Source organism: Amblyomma americanum, chromosome 5, assembly GCF_052857255.1.
Source record: "Amblyomma americanum isolate KBUSLIRL-KWMA chromosome 5, ASM5285725v1, whole genome shotgun sequence".
NCBI classification, from domain to species: Eukaryota; Metazoa; Arthropoda; class Arachnida; order Ixodida; family Ixodidae; genus Amblyomma; species Amblyomma americanum.
The window spans coordinates 187,768,336-187,774,335 of record NC_135501.1 but is presented as its reverse complement, the minus strand read 5'-3'; positions in this window follow the sequence as shown (position 1 = coordinate 187,774,335).

Sequence of the window (6,000 nt, the reverse complement as noted above, 5' to 3'; positions counted from 1 at the left end):
TAACCACTCGCGCGTCACAACGTCCTGACCTGTCGAGTGACGCCACTGGCGAGCTACCTTGGCCAGGCATTCGGGCAGGGCTCGGTTAACGAGCCATCCGCACAGCAGGGACCTGTCCTCTGTGTCTCCGATGGTTCGCCCCATGACACTGTCCGCGAAAAGGTTCTGCAGACCGTGCAGGTTGCGAGAAAGGAATGGCGCAAGACGTACAATGACGAGGAAGCCCAAGTAGTTGAGTATGTCTTCAGGCGGCCCCGAGCGCAGAACGAGGTCTAGGTCTCCTCTGAAGTATTGCGCAGACCGGAGGACCACGCTTGTCCGGCTCGTGAGTTGTCGCGGGACGTTGGCCAGTAGTACTTTGAGGAATTCCCGCAAACCGTCGTTCAAGTCGCCATACCGAACGGCGACGAACGAAGAGTCGTCGCCGTAGCTCGAGCGTCTCAGCGCCCCGAAGCTAGAGCATACTGTGAACAGTCGATCTTCGAAGTCGTTCGTCACGGACGCCTGCAGTTCGCTGACGGTCTCAGTGACGGCTTGTTTGAAGAGCTCGGCTACGTCCGCTGCCCCCTCGCTCGCTTCCCCCAGCAGGAATCTGGGCATATCGAGCTCCACCACAGTGGCGTCTAAGTTGTCGGGGCTCAGGCCGACGCTTACCTGCGCTATTGTGGGCAGGTCGAGGTCGCGGACTAGTTCGGCCGCGAAGCGCCACACTGATTTGATGCCCTCCGGCGCCGGATCATTGCGAGGCCACTCCAGTATTGTCCACTGGGCGAATAGAATTCTGAGATTACTCGCGGCAGGTGGGTAAAGCGTGATCCAGTTCACGCAGGTGGCGTGGAGTTCCGCCGCCATCGCGACGTCTTTTCCGTCATGACCCTTCAACTCCTCGATTAGATGGCGCGTAAGCGCTTCTTGCAGCATGGTGTCCCGTGAGATGAGAGAGCCTGTGCTCGCCGAATGCGCTTGGTGCTTGCTCGTCCAAGTAGCGCAGACGTGAGCGTAGAAGTCGTCGCATGGATGGATATCATGGCTGAGAACTGTGCTTATATACTGGGCCTCTTGATTGCAATAGTCGGATGTACAGTAGTAAGGATCCAGCCCCGACGTCGAAACCGGTCCAGGCGTCGTTTCCGGTGGAAACGGCGGTGTCGTCTCTTCCGGTGTCGTCTCCTCGGGTGATGGTCGAGTGAGGGTGTAGTCGGAAAAGGTCGGCAACGGCACTGTCCGTACTGGTGGTATAGATCTGGGTCTGATGATGAGGGCGTAGTATATTGCAATAACGCAAAGGATCACGACAAGCGTGGCACAGATGGTGGTGAGCAGCAGAAACCAGAACACGGGCGTAGTTGACTGGCCAGCGAAGTCCTCGGTGAACTGATCATCAGATTTTCGGACTATAAGCACTGAGGCTCCGGTTGATCGAGACCTCATAGGGGACAACGTTATGCGCCTTCTACGCCTCCGGGAGTCGCGTCTATGCCGCCTTCCCATGGAGCTGCGTCTTTTCCTTCTGGAAGACCTTCGAGATCTGGACCTTCTGCTTCCGGATCTTCTGCTCTTCCGCCTTCGGGACCCTCTGCTTTGTTTTCGTTTCCGCCTCCTGTGCTTTCTTCTAGACCTTTTGCTTCGTTTGTCCCTCGAGTGTCTGCTGCTTCTACTCTTGGATCTCCTCCTGCTCCGGCTTCTGGATCGTTTCTTGGACCTACTCCTGGACCTTCTCTCGTGTTCGCTCCTTGGCTCCCAGCTGCGTATGATTTCGGATTGTCTGGTCGGCGTTGTCTCCCATTGCTTCTCACCGCTTACGCTTTCAGTGGTTATTATCGGAGAGCTTGTCTTATCAGGGCTCTCACTAAGCTGCGTACTCCTTTCACGTCTTCTCTCCCGGTGGTGTCCGCTTCCGGATGCCCTGCTGCTTTTGCTTCTTGACCTCCTCTTATGCCTCGACCTGTGCCTTCTCTTGTGTCGCCTTCTAGACTCTCTTTCGCGTCGCCGGCTTTTGGACCGTTTGCTTGACCTTGTTTCTAATTGCCTACCGGGACTCAAGCTTTTGAGTATAATTTCGTTGAACGTCCTCGTATCAGGGCTTTCGGCGTAATCCGTACTCTTTTCCTTGTGACGCCTTCTCCGCGATCTGCTCCTAGAGCGGCTGCGACGAGATCGCTTGCTTTTTCTACTGCGTCGAGACCGGTCAGACCGCCCGCTCTTGCTCCGCCTGGATTTCTGTTTACTGCCAGATCTTCTGCTTCTGCGGGATCCACTCAAAGTTTCAGAGGTTCTCGGACTTCTGGACTCTCCAGATCTTCTACTCCTGGACTTGTGTCGTTTCGACCTACGCCTTCTGGATTTCCTGGAATGACCACGATGGCTTCGCGAGCCTTTCGCCTTTCGCCGTCTAGAGCGCCTTTTCTCACCTTTTTTCTCCCTTCGGGACCTGGTGCTTCGCGGCGACCTCTCTCCTCTCCTCTCGAGTGTAGATTCTGGAGTCGCCGATACCGCGCTAGGTAGGGGGATAGGTAGTCCCGGTGGGCTCGTAAGGCTTGAGGGGCTCGATTTACTAGAGGGTATCACTGGGCTCTTTACATCAAAAGGGCTGGTGGGGCTGGAAAAACTGCGTGGGCTGTGCAATCTTTGGAGGCTCCCAGGACTGGTGGGACTCGCTACGCTGCGTGGACTCAATATACTTCGAGGGCTCCCTGGGCTCATTACACCAGATGGACTGGTGGGACTGGCAACGCCGTGCGTAGTCTGTGGGCTTCGCGGACTTCGAGGTCTTCTCTCATCTCCACGTTGCCGTCGACTTCTATGGTGTCTGTGGTGCCGGTGTCTGTGTCTCTTTCGTCGTTCCTGCCCTCTGTGCTCCCGATGACTCCTGTGACGACTGCGATGGCTTCCGCTCCGGCGGCTTTTCCGACTTTCATGTTCTCTTCTACTACGATGACTTCTGTGATGGTGGTGTCTGTGTTTACCTCCCATGTGATGGCCATGCCGGTCGCGTTCCCTTTCCTTGCTTCGTCTACTTCTAGATGAGGAACGGCGCTTTTCGTCTTTACTGCTTGCAGAGCGACGTCCTGTCATTTCTATATCCCTATAGTGCCTTGAAAGGTCCGAAGAGCCTCCCGACGGACTGAGCGTTGAAAGGTCGCTCGACTGCAACCGCGTCGTGCTCCAGCTGAGCTCGTAACCCGACACGCTAGGAATGTCTTTTGTGCACCAGTGAAAAACGTGAGGCCCAGAATCTGTGCTTTCTAATGCATCTAGGGGGCTGTATTTTTTCTTTCTGTGGTGCGTCCCGTGTCTTCTGTGACCTCTTGAGCTGCTCCTGTGATGTTCCCTGCGAGATTTCTTCTTCCTCCTGTGCCTGTGTTCTGACCTTGATTCTGACTTGGACTTGCGCGAGGACCGGTGCCTTAGCGTCGACTTTGATGTCCGTTTAGACTTAGATTTATGCGGCTTTGGTGAACCTCCTGGACTGAAGGCGTCTTTGGCTTCTGCTGGCGGTGACGATTCCTTCTTCGCAAGCGGTTGCCCCCCAGTTTCGGCGTCGGGAAGACGTTTCTTAGGAGATTTCGCTTCTCCAGTTATCAGAGGCACCGCGTTTCCTACGTGGGGAGAAGGTGCTTTTCTCTGAGGCGACACAGATAAAGGAGAGGCCATGGCACTTCTTAGCTTAGACTTCAGTTGTGACCTTGGAGCATGACGGGGCTGGAACGGCAGTGTCTCAAGGTTCTCTTGTCCGCGGCTAGGGAGAGGCTTTCTCTGCACTAGCGATGTGTAGGGGACTGGTTGTAATCCAACCGGTCGCATCAGTTCAGGACGTGGCAGCGCTCCTCGCGTATATGGCACCGTCCCAATAGAAAATTTGAATTCGCGTTGAGGACCTACGCTGACATCATACGTCGTTTCCGCAGGCTGACCCAGCTTAGTTTCCGCAGACTTAGGCAACTTAGTTTCTTTTGCTGTTTCTTCACCTTCATGCTTCCGTCTGCCGCGCCCTGACGACCTCGAACTCGATTCCTTGTTATTAGGACCGTCTGGCGTGTGCTGGTGATGGCGCTTTTTCCTGACCTTCAGTTTACCGCATACCGCTGGTTTCTCTGCCTCTGCGTCACCAGCGTTTTCCTCCAATTTGCCCTCTTTTTCAGGCTCGGGAGCTTTCGGACTCTCACCCGCTGCAGTTATTACTCCAATCATGTAACACTGACGAGCTATGGTTTTGGCCTCTTGAGCACCGTCCAGTCGCGAGCGGCTCCTTGGACGACGTGGCCGCTGGGTGTCCCCGTGGCATTCAAGGAACGACGCGCTGGTCGGCGACGTCTCCCTTGTTAAAAACTCTGGCGATTCGTCGGGACCAGTGTCGAGGGGCTTGAGCTCAAGCACTGCTTCACCTCTTTCTGTGATGCCTTCTGTGGCCTGGTCCTCCAGCCCCCTGACGGCTCGATCACACTTGTCGCTCTTCATTGTTTTGTCATGGTCGTGGACACCTACCAGCGTCCACTTCTCTCTCTTAGGTGCAGCACTGGTCATGCAATGTTTCCTTTTTTCGGGCTGTCTTTCGATGATGCCGGCGTCGGGCACTTCGCTGTTCGACCGTGTAATCTCCTTCGGTACCGGCTTCCAGACCTTCCCCCAAAGCGTGCTCAGTCTTGCCGAGAAACTGTGAAAGAGCGTCGTGCGATGCTCAGGGGCCGTCTTCACTGTGGCCGACGCGTAGGTGAGAACACCGCCGGAGGGCGTCGCTGGTGACTTTGCCGACCTGTCCCGTCGAGCCGGCAGTCTGCTCGACGAACGTCTTTTGGTGGACGGAGCAACAAAGTCTCGGCTCTCGGATTCCTCCACGTCGTGAGCTTTAATGTGAGGGTAGTTCCCCGTTCGCTTTTCAGGAGGGTGAGCTGGTTCTTCCAGATCTGGAAAGCATGCGGCATCGAGGAGTAACGCGGTGGACTTCACATCATCTCCCCCACCAGAGTCATGCAGCGTGACGACGTCGGCACATGAAGTGTCTCCCATCTCTTGCTGCACCCATCCAAAGCTTGTTTGTGAAGTGACAGGTCTCGGCAATGTCTTCTCTGAAGAACTTGTTCTGATGCGACTGCCCTTGCCATGTCGTTGCTGGTCAGGCTGCGCGGGTGTCCGAGTCGGAGAAGCAGCGGCAACTTGATCCGGCTTTTCAATGAGGGTAGAATAATCTGGACTTGCTGGTAATGGAACCTGGTCTCCGCCGTCGGTCGGGACGTTGGCTTCTGACCGGGTGCCCAGAAGGCAGCTCTCCGATTGTGCTGACGCCAGCGCTGTCACGGATATGGATCGACGGTGGACCGCTGGTGTTCCTTCCCGAGGCTGGCCTAGGGCGTTGAAGGTCGACCTACGCCTGGAGTGTTGGTTCTCCAGTTTTTGGGGATCCATGAACGAATTACGGACAATGGACAACGAGTCCTAGCTGCGTCGGGAACCAGGTTGCTTCTTCTTCTAGCGCGTGGCGCTTTTAGTAGCTCGCGCCCCGTGCTCGTTTGCTTCGTCTTCCCTTCACTTCGAACATCCACAGATTACATTTATTCTGCTTGGCATATCAAAGTTTGAGGGATTATGCTCCTTGTAATATTTATTTTCCGACACATTTGCTGTTATTGCTCAGCTTACGAGTGGCACACATTCGTTCGTTTCGATTTCGCTACGCACAGCCCCCGCGATATACGTGATAAAGACGTTGACCTAGCTCTATACTAGTAGACTCAGACGCCACCTCATCAGTTATCATCATCAGCCTGACTACGCCCACTGCAGGGCAAAGGCCTCTCCCATTTCTCCTCAACTGACCATGTTCTTTTGCCAGCTGCGGCCACCACATACCCGCAATCTTCTTAATGTCATCCGCCCACCTAACTTTCTGCCACCCCCTGCTACGCTTGCCATCTCTTGGAATCCAGTCGGTTGCCCTTAAGGATCAATTATAAGAGTTTTAAAAACTCGCCAGAACTTAAAGCCGTGCTGAATTTGTCAGAT